This window comes from Pseudophryne corroboree, unplaced genomic scaffold (assembly GCF_028390025.1).
Source record: "Pseudophryne corroboree isolate aPseCor3 unplaced genomic scaffold, aPseCor3.hap2 scaffold_1621, whole genome shotgun sequence".
Lineage (NCBI taxonomy): Eukaryota > Metazoa > Chordata > Amphibia > Anura > Myobatrachidae > Pseudophryne > Pseudophryne corroboree.
In genome coordinates this window covers 20,336-37,156 of record NW_026968256.1, presented here as the reverse complement: position 1 = coordinate 37,156, position 16,821 = coordinate 20,336, and the positions used below count along the sequence as shown (strand labels likewise).

At 48.0% G+C, this 16,821-nt stretch overlaps 14 non-coding genes across 14 annotated transcripts; 7 read left to right on the top strand and 7 right to left on the bottom strand.

Annotated features, from left to right (window-relative positions):
• The first annotated feature begins 7,695 nt into the window (after positions 1-7,695).
• Positions 7,696-7,859, top strand: LOC135001155 (U1 spliceosomal RNA). Its single transcript, XR_010202693.1, has one exon. It is a non-coding gene; the product is annotated as a U1 spliceosomal RNA (small nuclear RNA).
• Positions 7,860-8,011: 152 nt separating this feature from the next.
• LOC135001168 (U1 spliceosomal RNA) lies at positions 8,012-8,174 on the top strand. Its single transcript, XR_010202706.1, has one exon. It is a non-coding gene; the product is annotated as a U1 spliceosomal RNA (small nuclear RNA).
• Positions 8,175-8,848: 674 nt separating this feature from the next.
• Positions 8,849-9,012, top strand: LOC135001162 (U1 spliceosomal RNA). The gene has a single exon (XR_010202701.1). It is a non-coding gene; the product is annotated as a U1 spliceosomal RNA (small nuclear RNA).
• Positions 9,013-9,164: 152 nt separating this feature from the next.
• LOC135001167 (U1 spliceosomal RNA) lies at positions 9,165-9,327 on the top strand. The gene has a single exon (XR_010202705.1). It is a non-coding gene; the product is annotated as a U1 spliceosomal RNA (small nuclear RNA).
• A 675-nt stretch (positions 9,328-10,002) lies between these two features.
• On the top strand, positions 10,003-10,166 carry LOC135001158 (U1 spliceosomal RNA). The gene has a single exon (XR_010202696.1). It is a non-coding gene; the product is annotated as a U1 spliceosomal RNA (small nuclear RNA).
• Positions 10,167-10,318: 152 nt separating this feature from the next.
• LOC135001166 (U1 spliceosomal RNA) lies at positions 10,319-10,481 on the top strand. Its single transcript, XR_010202704.1, has one exon. It is a non-coding gene; the product is annotated as a U1 spliceosomal RNA (small nuclear RNA).
• A 675-nt stretch (positions 10,482-11,156) lies between these two features.
• On the top strand, positions 11,157-11,320 carry LOC135001157 (U1 spliceosomal RNA). Its single transcript, XR_010202695.1, has one exon. It is a non-coding gene; the product is annotated as a U1 spliceosomal RNA (small nuclear RNA).
• Positions 11,321-11,677: 357 nt separating this feature from the next.
• LOC135001170 (U1 spliceosomal RNA) lies at positions 11,678-11,840 on the bottom strand. The gene has a single exon (XR_010202708.1). It is a non-coding gene; the product is annotated as a U1 spliceosomal RNA (small nuclear RNA).
• A 152-nt stretch (positions 11,841-11,992) lies between these two features.
• On the bottom strand, positions 11,993-12,156 carry LOC135001160 (U1 spliceosomal RNA). Its single transcript, XR_010202699.1, has one exon. It is a non-coding gene; the product is annotated as a U1 spliceosomal RNA (small nuclear RNA).
• Positions 12,157-12,827: 671 nt separating this feature from the next.
• On the bottom strand, positions 12,828-12,990 carry LOC135001169 (U1 spliceosomal RNA). Its single transcript, XR_010202707.1, has one exon. It is a non-coding gene; the product is annotated as a U1 spliceosomal RNA (small nuclear RNA).
• A 152-nt stretch (positions 12,991-13,142) lies between these two features.
• Positions 13,143-13,306, bottom strand: LOC135001159 (U1 spliceosomal RNA). Its single transcript, XR_010202698.1, has one exon. It is a non-coding gene; the product is annotated as a U1 spliceosomal RNA (small nuclear RNA).
• Positions 13,307-13,976: 670 nt separating this feature from the next.
• Positions 13,977-14,139, bottom strand: LOC135001165 (U1 spliceosomal RNA). The gene has a single exon (XR_010202703.1). It is a non-coding gene; the product is annotated as a U1 spliceosomal RNA (small nuclear RNA).
• Positions 14,140-14,291: 152 nt separating this feature from the next.
• On the bottom strand, positions 14,292-14,454 carry LOC135001161 (U1 spliceosomal RNA). Its single transcript, XR_010202700.1, has one exon. It is a non-coding gene; the product is annotated as a U1 spliceosomal RNA (small nuclear RNA).
• Positions 14,455-15,129: 675 nt separating this feature from the next.
• Positions 15,130-15,292, bottom strand: LOC135001163 (U1 spliceosomal RNA). The gene has a single exon (XR_010202702.1). It is a non-coding gene; the product is annotated as a U1 spliceosomal RNA (small nuclear RNA).
• Positions 15,293-16,821: the final 1,529 nt, after the last annotated feature.

Here is a 16,821-nt window from a genome sequence, read left to right as displayed (position 1 = left end):
AAAGGGCTAGTGGGGTCCTGTCCTCTATCAGAGCATTCCCTGTGTGTGTCCTGTGTGTCGGTACGCGTGTGTCGACATGTATGAGGAGGAAAATGGTGTGGAGGCGGAGCAATTGCCTGTAGTAGTGATATTACCCGATAAGGAGTCGACACCTGACTGGATGGTCTTATTTAAGGAATTATGTGATAGTGTCAGCACTTTACAAAAAACTGTTGACGACATGAGACAGCCGGCAAGTCAGTTAGTGCCTGTCCAGGCGTCTCAAACACCGTCAGGGGCTCTAAAGCGCCCATTACCTCAGTCGGTCGACACAGACACGGACACTGACTCCAGTGTCGACGGTGAAGAAACAAACGTATTTTCCAGTAGGGCCACACGTTACATGATCACGGCAATGAAGGAGGCTTTGCATATTTCTGATACTACAAGTACCACAAAAAAGGGTATTATGTGGGGTGTGAAAAAACTACCCGTAGTTTTTCCTGAATCAGAAGAATTAAATGAAGTGTGTGATGATGCGTGGGTCTCCCCCGATAAAAAATTGCTGATATCTAAGAAATTATTGGCATTATACCCTTTCCCGCCAGAAGTTAGGGCGCGTTGGGAAACACCCCCTAGGGTGGATAAGGCACTCACACGCTTATCAAAACAAGTGGCGTTACCGTCTCCTGATACGGCCGCCCTCAAGGAGCCAGTTGATAGGAAGCTGGAAAATGTCCTAAAAAGTATATACACACATACTGGTGTTATACTGCGACCAGCGATTGCCTCAGCCTGGATGTGCAGCGCTGGGGTGGCGTGGTCGGAGTCCCTGACTGAAAATATTGATACCCTGGACAGGGACAGTATTTTATTGACTATAGAGCGTTTAAAAGATGCGTTTCTATATATGCGTGATGCACAGAGGGATATTTGCACCCTGGCATCAAGAGTAAGTGCGATGTCCATTTCTACCAGAAGATGTTTATGGACACGACAGTGGTCAGGTGATGCGGATTCCAAATGGCATATGGAAGTATTGCCGTATAAAGGGGAGGAGTTATTTGGGGTCGGTCTTTCGGACCTGGTGGCCACGGCAACAGCTGGAAAATCCACCTTTTTACCCCAACTCACCTCTCAGCAGAAAAAGACACCGTCTTTTCAGCCTCAGTCCTTTCGTCCCCATAAGGGCAAGCGGGCAAAAGGCCAGTCATATCTGCCCCGGGGTAGAGGAAAGGGAAAAAGACTGCAGCAGACAGCCTCTTCCCAGGAACAGAAGCCCTCCACCGCTTCTGCCAAGTCCTCAGCATGACGCTGGGGCCTTACAAGCGGACTCAGGTGCGGTGGGGGGTCGTCTCAAGAGTTTCAGCGCGCAGTGGGCTCACTCGCAAGTGGACCCCTGGATCCTACAGGTAGTATCCCAGGGGTACAGATTGGAATTCGAGACGTCTCCCCCTCGCAGGTTCCTGAAGTCTGCTTTACCAACGTCTCCCTCCGACAGGGAGGCAGTATTGGAAGCAATTCACAAGCTGTATTCCCAGCAGGTGATAATCAAAGTACCCCTCCTACAACAGGGAAAGGGGTATTATTCCACACTATTTGTGGTACCGAAGCCAGACGGCTCGGTGAGACCTATTCTAAATCTGAAATCTTTGAACACTTACATACAAAGGTTCAAATTCAAGATGGAGTCACTCAGAGCAGTGATAGCGAACCTGGAAGAAGGGGACTATATGGTGTCCCTGGACATCAAGGATGCTTACCTTCATGTCCCAAATTGCCCTTCTCACCAAGGGTACCTCAGGTTCGTAGTACAGAACTGTCATTATCAGTTTCAGACGCTGCCGTTTGGATTGTCCACGGCCCCCCGGGTCTTTACCAAGGTAATGGCCGAAATGATGATTCTTCTTCGAAGAAAAGGCGTCTTAATTATCCCTTACTTGGACGATCTCCTGATAAGGGCAAAGTCCAGGGAACAGTTGGAGGTCAGAGTAGCACTATCTCGGGTACTGCTACAACAGCACGGGTGGATTCTAAATATTCCAAAATCGCAGCTGATCCCGACGACACGTCTGCTGTTCCTAGGGATGATTCTGGACACAGTCCAGAAAAAGGTGTTTCTCCCGGAGGAGAAAGCCAGGGAGTTATCCGAGCTAGTCAGGAACCTCCTAAAACCAGGAAAAGTGTCAGTGCATCATTGCACAAGGGTCCTGGGAAAAATGGTGGCTTCTTACGAAGCGATTCCATTCAGCAGATTTCACGCAAGAACTTTTCAGTGGGATCTGCTGGACAAATGGTCCGGATCGCATCTTCAGATGCATCAGCGGATAACCATGTCTCCGAGGACAAGGGTGTCTCTTCTGTGGTGGCTGCAGAGTGCTCATCTACTAGTGGGCCGCAGAAGAGCATATATGCTGGCGCATTCTCCATGATTGTGTCAGCTTATGTTTTGGTGCACTGCACTTTCCTTCACTAAGTTTTAGCCATTTTGGTTAAACGCAAGTGTAGTTGCTTCTCGCCCTTTTGGCTGTGATCTTGTATCGTGGTTGAAGAGTCTGCTGGAGGGATTGTTTTCTTCATTGGCGAGAGACTGAAGATATTCCAGGATGGAAGGCTTGGGAACACTATCCGTTTTTCAGTTGTGGAAGAGTTGAAAGACCGGATTGGACTACATTCTATAGTAAAGGATATCTTTGTATTTATTAATCCTCTCTTTATATGTGTCTGTCTTTCAATAAAGCTTCGGGCTTGTGATTCCTTCACCCTCTTACACTCCACACCCATAGCCTTATTAACTGTTGTATTATTGTATTGTTTAAATGTATAGTGCAGTTCATGATTTATAGTGTAGGCTGGCCTGTGCTGTAATAATGGTTGTAAAGGTCAGCGCACTAATTGGTTGGTGAGGGTATGTAATGGGTGTGTGATGGTCTGGGTGAAGTTTGTGTACCACGTGGATGTGTGTGTTAATGATGGTCACTCTAACCGTTGGATTGCCGTGTGCATCTAGTTTTATTTTTGTTTTTATTTTTAAAAAGTGTTCATACAGTATCAAGGTTGTCCTTATTGGCAACAACCTATGAGGATTAGATAATGGTTCCTTTCAGTTATTTGTCCACCTCTTTCAGGTGTGTCCTGCAGACTACCCTTTATTTTGTATACCTTCCTAGTGGTATACAAGATGGACCCCAGTTCAGGTGAATGTCAGGTGTACCCTGCGGGTCACCTTTACCATAGGGGTGATGAGAGCCTATGTTCCCTCTGAGTCTGGATGCTGGATGGTGTCTATGGAGTATGATCAGTGCGGCGTCCCGCCTGTCATACACCTTCTGTGTGCAGCACTGAGGTGTGAGAGAGTGGGCTGTGTGCACTGACACTTACCGCCGTGGACAGGATTTTCTGCTGCCTGTCGCCGGTGAGCCGCGTCTCTGCTGTTCCCCCCTCAGGCTGTCAGTCCTCCGTTACCTCCGTCTTTCTTAGTAGATGTTCTCCCCAGCGGCAAAAGTAGTGTATAGGAAGGCCCCAGACCTTAGTTCTCCTTCTCCGCTGCTGGCTGTGTCAGTGGCAGGCTGTCTCCTTGATGTTTCTCTGCCGTCCGTGGCCCGCAGACACTTTTTGGTCTTCAGTCACGTGACCGGATGCCGTCTCTGGTGCTGCTACTTCTACTTGATCGTGCTGCTGTTGTGGATCGTGTTAGTGAAATGCTCAAACGCGTTTCGGCCCTTGGAGGCCTTCCTCCAACACAGTACTTATGTGTGTAATGTTTATGTATGTTTTTTTGCTTCTTTATGTCAATAAAGACTGCTTTTTCAATCCAATATCTGAAAACAATCAATGTTTATCTTTGATGGCAATAGAAGTGGTATGATATTTGATGCTTTTGAATGGCAATATCTGATATGTCCCCTATCTGGGAACCATATATTAAATGGCTTTTCAGAAAAGGGAGATGGGAGAAGAGCTTTCAGTACTTGTAGGACCGATGCTCATTTCCTATTCTAGCCTCCAAAAACAGATTCAGTTGCATTTTCCAGCGTGTTTTGGATGCGCCTTTGCAAATGTCTTACATCGACAAACTTATTTAGTACTATTTTGCAAATAGGGTTACATTGTTGCAACATTGTGTTCCCTAATTGCTTGATTTTTTAAATGCAACAATTGATAAAGACACCTGATAACTGCTCTGTGGAGTCTTATTTTGTGTCTACTTCTTATCTACATTTAATTCTCTACCTCTAATCAAGGCATTTTTAAATGCCGGGGGCTGCCTGGACGTGAGGCCTACCTAGACTTTAGATCTGAATTTGAATGTACTTGTGAACTAACTTAATTTCCTACTTCTAAATTCATTCCTAAATTCACTACTTACATGAATCCTGTAGTTGGGCATTTTGGGACTTCGATTGTGGGCAATGTTTTGTGTCCAGACCAGCAGCAGGTGGTGTGCATTTGCTGGAAAGGCATCGAAGACCTCCGATATGCTGCATCTCCTGATGTGTGTCTCCCTCAAGTGTCTGTCAGCAAATGCCTGCTAGACACCCCATTTCAAGCTGATTGTGACATCACGGTACATGCATCATAGAACAGGCATGCTAGAACATGGGTCTTCAACCTGCGACCCTCCAGCTGCTGTGGAACTACACATCCCAGCATGCCCTGCCTCAGTTTTAGCATACCTTAATAGCAAAACTGTGGCAGGGCATGCTGGGATGTGTAGTTTCACAGCAGCTGGAGGGCCACAGGATGAAGACCCATGTGCTAGAGCCAAGCCGCAGGTACATTGAATGCTAGCAAGCTGAATATTTAAATCCTTTTTGTTCCGCAGCATTCCAATGTGGAAGATTCCATGGAACCAGAGATCCTTCCATTGAGAAGGACATGCTGCCTGGATGACTACACTGTGCAAATTAAATCACGGAGCCAGTTGGTTTGTGGGTGGCTCTGGTGACTGGGTGGTTGGGTGGGTGGTGTGTCGGAGGTGGAGCACATGCAAATGATTGTGTATCATCCAGCTAGTGAGAGCGAAAACACATGCAGGAGTGTGCCTGCTTGTCAGTGGGTTATGCACCTTGCCAGACGTCAAATCTACATAGAGCAGCTGGAGGGGACAAGAGCAGGTTTGCAAAATATAGATAGAAGAGCATATATGCTGGCACATTCTCCATGATTGTGTCAGCTTATGTTTTGGTGCACTGCACTTTCCTCCACTAAGTTTTAGCCATTTTTGTTAAGCTCAAGTGTAGTTGCATCTCGGCCTTTTGGCTGTGATCTTGTATCGTGGTTGAAGGGTCTGCTGGAGGGAGGGATTGTTTTCTTCATTGGCGAAAGACCACAGATATTCCAGGATGGAAGGCTTGGGAACACTATCCGTTTTTCAGTTGTGGAAGAGCACAGAGGTCAGATTAGACTACATTCTATAGTAAAGGATACCTTTCTATTTATTGCCCCTCCCCTTATATGTGTCTGTGTTACAATAAAGCTTCGGTCTTGTGATTCCCTCACCCTCTTACACTCCACACACATAGCCTTATTAACTGTTGTATTATTGTATAGTTTAAATGTATAGTGCAGTTCATGATTTATAGTGTAGGCTGGCCTGTGCTGTAGTTCTTGAACTGTACTATACCGACAGCATTTGTATTGTGTTTTGGCTGTGCTGCAACACAGTACTTATGTGTGTAATGTTTATGTATGTTTTTTTGCTTCTTTATGTCAATAAAGACTGCTTTTTCAATCCAATATCTGAAAACAATCAATGTTTATCTTTGATGGCAATAGAAGTGGTATGATATTTGCTGCTTTTGAAAGGCAATATCTGATATGTCCCCTATCTGGGAACCATATATTAAATGGCTTTTCAGAAAAGGGAGATGGTAGAAGAGCTTTCAGTACTTGTAGGACCGATGCACATTTCCTATTCTAGCCTCCAAAAACAGATTCAGTTGCATTTTCCAGCGTGTTTTGGATGCGCCTTTGCAAATGTCTTACATCGACAAACTTATTTAGTACTATTTTGCAAATAGGGTTACATTGTTGCAACATTGTGTTCCCTAATTGCTTGATTTTTTAAATGCAACAATTGATAAAGACACCTGATAACTGCTCTGTGGAGTCTTATTTTGTGTCTACTTTTTATCTACATTTAATTCTCTACCTCTAATCAAGGCATTTTTAAGTGCTGGGGGCTGCCAGGACGTGAGGCCTACCTAGACTTTAGATCTGAATTTGAATGTACTTGTGAACTAACTTAATTTCCTACTTCTAAATTCATTCCTAAATTCACTACTTACATGAATCCTGTAGTTGGGCATTTTGGGACTTCGATTGTGGGCATTGTTTTGTGTCCAGACCAGCAGCAGGTGGTGTGCATTTGCTGGAAAGGCATCGAAGACCTCCGATATGCTGCATCTCCTGATGTGTGTCTCCCTCAAGTGGCTGTCAGCAAATGCCTGCTAGACACCCCATTCCAAGCTGATTGTGACATCACGGTACATGCATCATAGAACAGGCATGCTAGAACATGGGTCTTCAACCTGCGACCCTCCAGCTGCTGTGGAACTACACATCCCAGCATGCCCTGCCTCAGTTTTAGCATACCTTAATAGCAAAACTGTGGCAGGGCATGCTGGGATGTGTAGTTTCACAGCAGCTGGAGGGCCACAGGATGAAGACCCATGTGCTAAAGCCAAGCCGCAGGTACATTGAATGCTAGCAAGCTGAATATTTAAATCCTTTTTATTCCGCAGCATTCCAATGTGGAAGATTCCATGGAACCAGAGATCCTTCCATTGAGAAGGACATGCTGCCTGGATGACTACACTGTGCAAATTAAATCACGGAGCCAGTTGGCTTGTGGGTGGCTCTGGTCACTGGGTGGTTGGGTGGGTGGTGTGTCGGAGGTGGAGCACATGCAAATGATTGTGTATCATCCAGCTAGTGAGAGAGAAAACTCATGCAGGAGTGTGCCTGCTTGTCAGTGGGTTATGCACCTTTCCAGACGTCAAATCTACATGGAGCAGCTGGAGAGGACAAGAGCAGGTTTGCAAAATATAGACAGAAGAGCTCTCCAGCCTAGTTTGCTGTCTGTTTCCACTTCTCTTTTCTTGAGCCGCTCCCTTCTATGCCCTTGCGCACTATCCTGACTTCTCCCATCTGCTTACTTTGTGCCTTCCAACGCACAATGCGAACTACAGGTAGTGCTGCAGGGCCCACACCCTTTTACTTGCCATACAGAGCATCTCTGGAGCTGTTACAGTGCCCAGCTTCTGCAAGAAATCAGCTTGAATGCTTCAGGGGCTGGGGCATAGCCAACATGAGCCCCACACCGAAGGAGGGTGGAGGTGTTTAATGCAAACTATAGGTCATCCAAGCGCCGCAAAAGGCCGCCATGCCCTGCACGCCCCTTTTCTCTTTTCATATGCAGACGAGGGTTGAAGCCAACTTTGACCCACTGCTTGGATGACATCACCATATGCAAATCCATCTGCTGCAGGCCTTCCCGCAGGAATGCTTGCACTAGTTGTTGCATTTGGTTTGTTGTTTGGGGGTGCTTCAGTATTAGGCAGCCTTCTGCCCTCCCATGTTCATCTGAAAATATGTGTTCTCCCTGCAGTTGTTGTCCCCAGATGAGAGTTCCCTTGTGCTGCCTCAGTTGAATCTTCTTTACTTGACAGAGATGTGCCTGAGCAGCGGCCCTCCCCAGCCCTATCCCAAATCATACTTATTTTGCATAGGAGATACCATGGTCATGAAGATTGTTCTCCCAGGGTGAGGTTCATTCATTGCATTCTGGGTATGCTGACCCCTGTGATTTCCCCAAATTTGGGAAACTTGACTGCATTATTTGTGGTAGTGGGGGACTGTGTTTGTGCTTTCCTCTGGTCAGCTCTGGTAAAAGTCAGATTTCTTTGTCTCAGATCTTCCTCTAGCCTTGTTCTTCTTTCGAGAGTTCCCTTGTGCTGCCTCAGTTGGATCTCCTTTACTTGACAGGGGGGTGCCCAAGCAGCGACCCTCCCCAGCTCTAGCCCAACTCCTACTTACCTGCCAGGTGAGATACTATGATCATGAAGGTGCTTCTCCCAGGGCAAGGGTCACTCATTGCACTCTGGGTGTGCTGCCCCTGTGATTTCCCCAAATGTGGGAAACTTGACTGCATAATTTGTGTTTCTACTGGTCGGCTTTCATATAATTCAGATCTCTTTGTCTCAGGTCTCTCTCCAGCCTAGTTTGCAGTCTGTTTCCACTTCTTCTTTTTTGAGCCCCTCCCTTCTATACCCTTGTGCACTATCCTGACTTCTCCTCCTGTCTGCTTACTTTGTGCCTTCCAATGCACAATGCAAACTACAGGTAGTGCTGCAGGGCCCACAAACTTTTACTTGCATTACAGAGCAGCTCTGGAGCTGTTACAGTGCCAAGCTGCTGCAAGAAATCAGCTTGAATGCTTCAGGGGCTGGGGCATTGCCAACATGAGCCCCACACCGAAGGAGGGTGGGGGTGTTTAATGCGAACTAAGGGTCATCCAAGCGCCGCAAAAGGCCGCCATTCCCTGCATACCCCTTTTCTCTTTTCATATGCAGATGAGGGTTCCAGCCAACTTTGGCCCACTGCTTGGATGACATCACTGTATGCAAATCCGGCTTCTGCAGACCTTCCCCGAGGAATGCTTGTACTAGTTGTTGCATTTGGTTTGTTGTTTGGGGGTGCTTCAGTATTAGGCAGCCTTCTGCCCTCCCATGTTCATCTGAAAATATGTGTTCTCCCTGCAGTTGTTGTTCCCAGATGAGAGTTCCCTTGTGCTGCCTCAGTTGAATCTCCTTTACTTGACAGAGATGTGCCTGAGCAGCGGCCCTCCCCAGCCCTATCCCAAATCATACTTATTTTGCATAGGAGATATCATGGTAATGAAGACTGTTATCCCATGGTGAGGTTCATTCATTGCATTCTGGGTATGCTGACCCCTGTGATTTCCCCAAATGTGGGAAACTTGACTGCATTATTTGTGGTAGTGGGGGACTGTGTTTGTGCTTTCCTCTGGTCAGCTCTGGTAGAAGTCAGATTTCTTTGTCTCAGATCTTCCTCTAGCCTTGTTCTTCTTTCGAGAGTTCCCTTGTGCTGACTCAGTTGGATCTCCTTCACTTGACAGGGAAGTGCCCGAGCAGCGACCCTACCCAGCTCTAGCCCAACTCCTACTTACCTGCCAGGTGAGATACTATGATCATGAAGGTGCTTCTCCCAGGGCAAGGCTCACCCATTGCACTCTGGGTGTGCTGCTCTTGCGATTTCCCCAAATGTGGGAAACTTGACTGCATAATTTGTGTTTCCACTGGTCGGCTTTCATATAATTCAGATCTCTTTGTCTCAGGTCTCTCTCCAGCCTAGTTTGCAGTCTGTTTCCACTTCTTTTTTTTTGAGCCCCTCCCTTCTATACCCTTGTGCACTATCCTGACTTCTCCTCCTGTCTGCTTACTTTGTGCCTTCCAATGCACAATGCAAACTACAGGTAGTGCTGCAGGGCCCACAAACTTTTACTTGCATTACAGAGCAGCTCTGGAGCTGTTACAGTGCCAAGCTGCTGCAAGAAATCAGCTTGAATGCTTCAGGGGCTGGGGCATTGCCAACATGAGCCCCACACCGAAGGAGGGTGGGGGTGTTTAATGCGAACTAAGGGTCATCCAAGCGCCGCAAAAGGCCGCCATTCCCTGCATACCCCTTTTGCTCTTTTCATATGCAGATGAGGGTTCCAGCCAACTTTGGCCCACTGCTTGGATGACATCACTGTATGCAAATCCGGCTTCTGCAGACCTTCCCCCAGGAATGCTTGTACTAGTTGTTGCATTTGGTTTGTTGTTTGGGGGTGCTTCAGTATTAGGCAGCCTTCTGCCCTCCCATGTTCATCTGAAAATATGTGTTCTCCCTGCAGTTGTTGTCCCCAGATGAGAGTTCCCTTGTGCTGCCTCAGTTGAATCTCCTTTACTTGACAGAGATGTGCCTGAGCAGCGGCCCTCCCCAGCCCTATCCCAAATCATACTTATTTTGCATAGGAGATATCATGGTAATGAAGACTGTTATCCCAGGGTGAGGTTCATTCATTGCATTCTGGGTATGCTGACCCCTGTGATTTCCCCAAATGTGGGAAACTTGACTGCATTATTTGTGGTAGTGGGGGACTGTGTTTGTGCTTTCCTCTGGTCAGCTCTGGTAAAAGTCAGATTTCTTTGTCTCAGATCTTCCTCTAGCCTTGTTCTTCTTTCGAGAGTTCCCTTGTGCTGACTCAGTTGGATCTCCTTCACTTGACAGGGAAGTGCCCGAGCAGCGACCCTACCCAGCTCTAGCCCAACTCCTACTTACCTGCCAGGTGAGATACTATGATCATGAAGGTGCTTCTCCCAGGGCAAGGCTCACCCATTGCACTCTGGGTGTGCTGCTCTTGCGATTTCCCCAAATGTGGGAAACTTGACTGCATAATTTGTGTTTCCACTGGTCGGCTTTCATATAATTCAGATCTCTTTGTCTCAGGTCTCTCTCCAGCCTAGTTTGCAGTCTGTTTCCACTTCTTTTTTTTTGAGCCCCTCCCTTCTATACCCTTGTGCACTATCCTGACTTCTCCTCCTGTCTGCTTACTTTGTGCCTTCCAATGCACAATGCAAACTACAGGTAGTGCTGCAGGGCCCACACCCTTTTACATGCTTTACAGAGCAGCTCTGGAGCTGTTACAGTGCCCAGCTGCTGCAAGAAATCAGCTTGAATGCTTCAGGGGCTGGGGCATAGCCAACATGAGCCCCACACCGAAGGAGGGTGGAGGTGTTTAATGTGAATTAGGGGTCATCCAAGCGCCGCAAAAGGCCGCCATGCCCTGCACATCCCTTTTTTCTTTTCATATGCAGACGAGGGTTGAAGCCAACTTTGACCCACTGCTTGGATGACATCACCATATGCAAATCCATCTGCTGCAGGCCTTCCCCCAGGAATGCTTGCACTAGTTGTTGCATTTGGTTTGTTGTTTGGGGGTGCTTCAGTATTAGGCAGCCTTCTGCCCTCCCATGTTCATCTGAAAATATGTGTTCTCCCTGCAGTTGTTGTCCCCAGATGAGAGTTCCCTTGTGCTGCCTCAGTTGAATCTCCTTTACTTGACAGAGATGTGCCTGAGCAGCGGCCCTCCCCAGCTCTATCCCCAAATCATACTTATTTTGCATAGGAGATACCATGGTCATGAAGATTGTTCTCCCAGGGTGAGGTTCATTCATTGCATTCTGGGTATGCTGACCCCTGTGATTTCCCCAAATGTGGGAAACTGGACTGCATTATTTGTGGTAGTGAGGGACTGTGTTTGTGCTTTCCTCTGGTCAGCTCTGGTAAAAGTCAGATTTCTTTGTCTCAGATCTTCCTCTAGCCTTGTTCTTCTTTCGAGTTGCTCCCTCGGTGTGGGGCTCATGATGGCTATGCCCCAGCCCCTGAAGCATTCAAGCTGATTTCTTGCAGCAGCTGGGCACTGTAACAGCTCCAAAGCTGCTCTGTAAGGCAAGTAAAAGGGTGTGGGCCCTGCAGCACTACCTGTAGTTTGCATTGTGCGTTGGAAGGCACAAAGTAAGCAGACAGGAGAAGTCAGGATAGTGCGCAAGTGCATAGAAGGGAGCAACTCAAGAAAAGAGAAGTGGAAACAGACTGCAAATTAGGCTGGAGAGAGACCTGAGACAAAGAGATCTGAATTATACGAGAGCCGACCAGGTGAAACACAAATTATGCAGTCATGTGTCCAACATTTGGGGAAACCGCAGGAGCAGCACACCCAGAGTGCAATGGGTGAGCCTTGCCCTGGGAGAAGCACCTTCATGATCATAGTATCTCACCTGGCAGGTAAGTAGGAGCTGGGCTAGAGCTGGGGAGGGTCGCTGCTCGGGCACCCCCCTGTCAAGTGAAGGAGATCCAACTGAGGCAGCACAAGGGAACTCTCGAAAGAAGAACAAGGCTAGAGGAAGATCTGAGACAAAGAAATCTGACTTTTACCAGAGCTGACCAGAGGAAAGCACAAACACAGTCCCTCACTACCACAAATAATGCAGTCCAGTTTCCGACATTTGGGGAAATCACAGGGGTCAGCATACCCAGAATGCAATGAATGAACCTCACCCTGGGAAAACAATCGTCATGACCATGGTATCTCCTATGCAAAATAAGTATGATTTGGGATAGAGCTGGGGAGGGCCGCTGCTCAGGCACATCTCTGTCAAGTAAAGGAGATTCAACTGAGGCAGCACAAGGGAACTCTCATCTGGGGACAACAACTGCAGGGAGAACACATATTTTCAGATGAACATGGGAGGGCAGAAGGCTGCCTAATACTGAAGCACCCCCAAACAACAAACCAAATGCAACAACTAGTGCAAGCATTCCTGGGGGAAGGCCTGCAGCAGATGGATTTGCATATGGTGATGTCATCCAAGCAGTGGGTCAAAGTTGGCTTCAACCCTCATCTGCATATGAATAGAGAAGAGGGGCGTGCAGGGCATGGCGGCCTTTTGCGGCGCTTGGATGACCCCTAGTTCGCATTAAACACCTCCACCCTCCTTCGGTGTGGGGCTCATGTTGGCTATGCCCCAGCCCCTGAAGCATTCAAGCTGATTTCTTGCAGCAGCTGGGCACTGTAACAGCTCCAGAGCTGCTCTGTAAGGCAAGTAAAAGGGTGTGGGCCATGCAGCACTACCTGTAGTTCGCATTGTGCGTTGGAAGGCACAAAGTAAGCAGACGGGAGAAGTCAGGATAGTGCGCAAGGGCATAGAAGGGAGCGGCTCAAGAAAAGAGAAGTGGAAACAGACAGCAAACTAGGCTGGAGAGAGACCTGAGACAAAGACATCTGAATTATACGAGAGCCGACCAGGGGAAACACAAATTATGCAGTCAAGTTTCCCACATTTGGGGAAATCACAGGGGCAGCACACCCAGAGTGCGATGGGTGAGCCTTGCCCTGGGAGAAGCACCTACATGATCATAGTATCTCACCTGGCAGGTAAGTAGGAGTTGGGCTAGAGCTGGGGAGGGTCGCTGCTCAGGCACCCCCCTGTCAAGTGAAGGAGATCCAACTGAGGCAGCACAAGGGAACTCTCGAAAGAAGAACAAGGCTAGAGGAAGATCTGAGACAAAGAAATCTGACTTTTACCAGAGCTGACCAGAGGAAAGCACAAACACAGTCCCCCACTACCACAAATAATGCAGTCAAGTTTCCCACATTTGGGGAAATCACAGGGGTCAGCATACCCAGAATGCAAAGAATGAACCTCAATCTGGGAGAACAATCTTCATGACCATGGTATCTCCTATGCAAAATAAGTATGATTTGGGATAGAGCTGGGGAGGGCCGCTGCTCAGGCACATCTCTGTCAAGTAAAGGAGATTCAACTGAGGCAGCACAAGGGAACTCTCATCTGGGGACAACAACTGCAGGGAGAACACATATTTTCAGATGAACATGGGAGGGCAGAAGGCTGCCTAATACTGAAGCACCCCCAAACAACAAACCAAATGCAACAACTAGTGCAAGCATTCCTGGGGGAAGGCCTGCAGCAGATGGATTTGCATATGGTGATGTCATCCAAGCAGTGGGTCAAAGTTGGCTTCAACCCTCGTCTGCATATGAAAAGAAAAAAGGGATGTGCAGGGCATGGCGGCCTTTTGCGGCGCTTGGATGACCCCTAATTCACATTAAACACCTCCACCCTCCTTCGGTGTGGTGCTCATGTTGGCTATGCCCCAGCCCCTGAAGCATTCAAGCTGATTTCTTGCAGCAGCTGGGCACTGTAACAGCTCCAGAGCTGCTCTGTAAAGCATGTAAAAGGGTGTGGGCCCTGCAGCACTACCTGTAGTTTGCATTGACGTTGGAAGGCACAAAGTAAGCAGACAGGAGAGGTCATAATAGTGCGCAAGGGCATAGAAGGGAGCGGCTCAAGAAAAGAGAAGTGGAAACAGACAGCAAACTAGGCTGGAGAGAGACCTGAGACAAAGAGATCTGAATTATACGAGAGCCGACCAGGGGAAACACAAATTATGCAGTCAAGTTTCCCACATTTGGGGAAATCGCAAGAGCAGCACACCCAGAGTGCAATGGGTGAGCCTTGCCCTGGGAGAAGCACCTTCATGATCATAGTATCTCACCTGGCAGGTAAGTAGGAGTTGGGCTAGAGCTGGGTAGGGTCGCTGCTCGGGCACTTCCCTGTCAAGTGAAGGAGATCCAACTGAGTCAGCACAAGGGTACTCTCGAAAGAAGAACAAGGCTAGAGGAAGATCTGAGACAAATAAATCTGACTTTTACCAGAGCTGACCAGAGGAAAGCACAAACACAGTCCCCCACTACCACAAATAATGAAGTCGAGTTTCCCACATTTGGGGAATCACAGGGGTCAGCATACCCAGAATGCAATGAATGAACCTCACCCTGGGATAACAGTCTTCATTACCATGATATCTCCTATGCAAAATAAGTATGATTTGGGATAGGGCTGGGGAGGGCCGCTGCTCAGGCACATCTCTGTCAAGTAAAGGAGATTCAACTGAGGCAGCACAAGGGAACTCTCATCTGGGGACAACAACTGCAGGGAGAACACATATTTTCAGATGAACATGGGAGGGCAGAAGGCTGCCTAATACTGAAGCACCCCCAAACAACAAACCAAACGCAACAACTAGTACAAGCATTCCTGGGGGAAGGTCTGCAGAAGACGGATTTGCATACAGTGATGTCATCCAAGCAGTGGGCCAAAGTTGGCTGGAACCCTCATCTGCATATGAAAAGAGAAAAGGGGTATGCAGGGAATGGCGGCCTTTTGCGGCGCTTAGATGACCCTTAGTTCGCATTAAACACCCCCACCCTCCTTCGGTGTGGGGCTCATGTTGGCAATGCCCCAGCCCCTGAAGCATTCAAGCTGATTTCTTGCAGCAGCTTGGCACTGTAACAGCTCCAGAGCTGCTCTGTAATGCAAGTAAAAGTTTGTGGGCCCTGCAGCACTACCTGTAGTTTGCATTGTGCATTGGAAGGCACAAAGTAAGCAGACAGGAGGAGAAGTCAGGATAGTGCACAAGGGTATAGAAGGGAGGGGCTCAAAAAAAGAAGAAGTGGAAACAGACTGCAAACTAGGCTGGAGAGAGACCTGAGACAAAGAGATCTGAATTATATGAAAGCCGACCAGTGGAAACACAAATTATGCAGTCAAGTTTCCCACATTTGGGGAAATCACAGGGGCAGCACACCCAGAGTGCAATGGGTGAGCCTTGCCCTGGGAGAAGCACCTTCATGATCATAGTATCTCACCTGGCAGGTAAGTAGGAGTTGGGCTAGAGCTGGGGAGGGTCGCTGCTTGGGCACCCCCCTGTCAAGTAAAGGAGATCCAACTGAGGCAGCACAAGGGAACTCTCGAAAGAAGAACAAGGGAAGGCCTGCAGCAGATGGATTTGCATATGGTGATGTCATCCAAGCAGTGGGTCAAAGTTGGCTTCAACCCTCGTCTGCATATGAAAAGAGAAAAGGGGCATGCAGGGCATGGCGGCCTTTTGCGGCGCTTGGATGACCTATAGTTCGCATTAAACACCTCCACCCTCCTTCGGTGCGGGGCTCATGTTGGCTATGCCCCAGCCCCTGAAGCATTCAAGCTGATTTCTTGCAGAAGCTGGGCACTGTAACAACTCCAGAGCTGCTCTGTATGGCAAGTAAAAGGGTGTGGGCCCTGCAGCACTACCTGTAGTTCGCATTGTGCGTTGGAAGGCACAAAGTAAGCAGATGGGAGAAGTCAGGATAGTGCGCAAGGGCATAGAAGGGAGCGGCTCAAGAAAAGAGAAGTGGAAACAGACAGCAAACTAGGCTGGAGAGCTCTTCTGTCTATATTTTGCAAACCTGCTCTTGTCCTCTCCAGCTGCTCCATGTAGATTTGACGTCTGGAAAGGTGCATAACCCACTGACAAGCAGGCACACTCCTGCATGAGTTTTCTCTCTCACTAGCTGGATGATACACAATCATTTGCATGTGCTCCACCTCCGACACACCACCCACCCAACCACCCAGTGACCAGAGCCACCCACAAGCCAACTGGCTCCGTGATTTAATTTGCACAGTGTAGTCATCCAGGCAGCATGTCCTTCTCAATGGAAGGATCTCTGGTTCCATGGAATCTTCCACATTGGAATGCTGCGGAATAAAAGGATTTAAATATTCAGCTTGCTAGCATTCAATGTACCTGCGGCTTGGCTTTAGCACATGGGTCTTCATCCTGTGGCCCTCCAGCTGCTGTGAAACTACACATCCCAGCATGCCCTGCCACAGTTTTGCTATTAAGGTATGCTAAAACTGAGGCAGGGCATGCTGGGATGTGTAGTTCCACAGCAGCTGGAGGGTCGCAGGTTGAAGACCCATGTTCTAGCATGCCTGTTCTATGATGCATGTACCGTGATGTCACAATCAGCTTGGAATGGGGTGTCTAGCAGGCATTTGCTGACAGCCACTTGAGGGAGACACACATCAGGAGATGCAGCATATCGGAGGTCTTCGATGCCTTTCCAGCAAATGCACACCACCTGCTGCTGGTCTGGACACAAAACAATGCCCACAATCGAAGTCCCAAAATGCCCAACTACAGGATTCATGTAAGTAGTGAATTTAGGAATGAATTTAGAAGTAGGAAATTAAGTTAGTTCACAAGTACATTCAAATTCAGATCTAAAGTCTAGGTAGGCCTCACGTCCTGGCAGCCCCCAGCACTTAAAAATGCCTTGATTAGAGGTAGAGAATTAAATGTAGATAAAAAGTAGACACAAAATAAGACTCCACAGAGCAGTTATCAGGTGTCTTTATCAATTGTTGC